The sequence below is a fragment of the Gorilla gorilla genome, chromosome 12, assembly GCF_029281585.2.
Source record: "Gorilla gorilla gorilla isolate KB3781 chromosome 12, NHGRI_mGorGor1-v2.1_pri, whole genome shotgun sequence".
Lineage (NCBI taxonomy): Eukaryota > Metazoa > Chordata > Mammalia > Primates > Hominidae > Gorilla > Gorilla gorilla.
Window position 1 is genome coordinate 104,663,710 of NC_073236.2, and position 2,059 is coordinate 104,665,768.

Below are 2,059 nucleotides of genomic sequence, written 5' to 3' on the forward strand. Positions count from 1 at the left end.
AAAATTTTATTAAAAATTTTCATTTTGATGAAATTTTATTTTAGCAAAGTTAAAATTTCATCTTAATGAAATTTTCTACCAGCCTCATCTTAAGAAGGAAAGAACATTCTTGTGTAAATAATAAAATAAAAATGGTAGTAGAAAGTGAGTATTACAAGTATACAAGTTACTTTAATATATATTTTTTTCTTTCATACAATTTTGGATATATCTACAGTTCAGTTGTAGATTTATTTTATTAATCATCTTTAGAACTGAATATGATTTTTAAATCAGAAAAATAATTATTTAATAAATTATTCTTAACCTTCTCCTGTGCCCTGTTTATATTATGAATCTACTGGAATTTCTAGAACTAATCCTTGGGTACCTTGAACTTTCTCTTGTTTTCTAATTCTAAGCTCATTTGTTTAAATTTCTTTGAAACTTCCTTAACTTTATATACAATATTATTATATTGACCCTCAGCCTTGCCCATTTTTTTCTGATTTTTAGCTTTTATGTTAAAATATACTAACCTTGGTGTGCTTTGGCTATAAAGATGATTGGAGACAACCTGCTGTTTGGGACATTGCTGATGAATGCTGGGGCAGTGCTCAACTTTAAGCTGAAAAAGAAGGACATGCAAGACTTTGGGAAGGAGGCATGGGAGCCCAGCACAGGTGACAACACGAGGGAATTCTTACTGAGCCTCAGATACTTTTGAATCTTTACCATCCTGTGGAACGTCTTCATCATGTGCTGCATGATTGTGCTGTTTGGCTCCTGAGTCCCAGATATGGAACCAGGAACTCATCTTCTCAGATGCTGAGTCTCTGTTCCTCCATTCCTGATGACTTCAAGAATGCTTTTAACCAGAAAACTAATAATCTTCACAGGAAGCCCAAGCTCTTGATGTTGCAGTCTGCTTAGTCCCTAGTTCAGCTAGGTCCAAGTTCTTGTACCAAGACCAAGAAGAATAAAGCACATGGACAGCAGAGAATGAGTAGAGTAGGATTTATTAAGCAGAAGGAAAGCTCTCAGCAAAGAGACGTGCCCTGAAAGCAGGTTGCCAGAAATGGGGCTGAGTTCTTTTATATGGCAAAGACAAGATATTCTTCTGTGGTTTCTGCCCAAATGGGAAGGGTAATATTCTCCCTTGATATTGCATCTGCGCATGCTTGGGGTTGGCCAGAGTGACTGAATCTTGGTTATTACCCATGAATGGCTAAGCAAAACACATTAGGGGACTAAAACCACAATGCTGCTGTCATGTTAAGGACATTATAATGACTCAGGTCAAGTTAAGGACACTTTGGTTGATCTATTGCACCTGCTCCTAGGCCAGGACAGTCCCTTCTTAGCAGACATTTGGCATTAGAGGAAGTTCTTAATCAAATTTCTTTCCACTAGCTACAGGGGCTGTGCAGATGTGGTCTCACAGGTATTTTTCCACTCCCAAGACCCTCCCTCTCTATCTGCCTAACTAGCCCCTAACTGCCTCCTCTCTCGCTGGTAGGTTGAAAAATGTTTGCCAAGATGTGCACAGTCTCCCAGCCACCTCACAGTTTTCAAAGATATTTTCACTTTGGTGACTGAATTGGAATGCTATTTACTGAAGGGGTTTCAGGAGGGTTTATATAAGGGGCTGTGATAAAATTGCATTTCCCATAGATAAAAGAACATGGTGAAATCATTTCATCATATTGGAATGCCTCCTCTACCAAGCATTCATGAGAAACCTGTTTCTGGATATTTATTGGCTTATTTTTAATAGCCGTCCTTTTGGTAAGAATCATATAGATTTTTAAAACCATTTTTTAATCCAGGGATCTGAGCAGAAAGGTTGGCTTTTAAGTTTAACACAGCCTCATTTTTGAACAATGTTTATAAGTCACACGGACATTCAGCGTTACTTGCTGAAATTGACAGCATCTGGGGTCAGCCAGGAGCCCTGTGACCAAATTCCTTTCCCATGTGAACAGGGTCCACTTGGCCACTCAGTGCAGCTGAAATTATCCCTAAGACTTTAAGAAGAGGGTCACCTGAAACAGGGACACCAGCCTTCCTGTTCAGACAC

The 2,059-nt window shown here is 38.5% G+C and overlaps 1 pseudogene; it reads left to right on the forward strand.

Moving 5' to 3' along the window:
• Nucleotides 1-541: 541 nt before the first annotated feature.
• LOC101149090 (small integral membrane protein 7-like) lies at nt 542-769 on the forward strand (annotated as a pseudogene).
• Nucleotides 770-2,059: the final 1,290 nt, after the last annotated feature.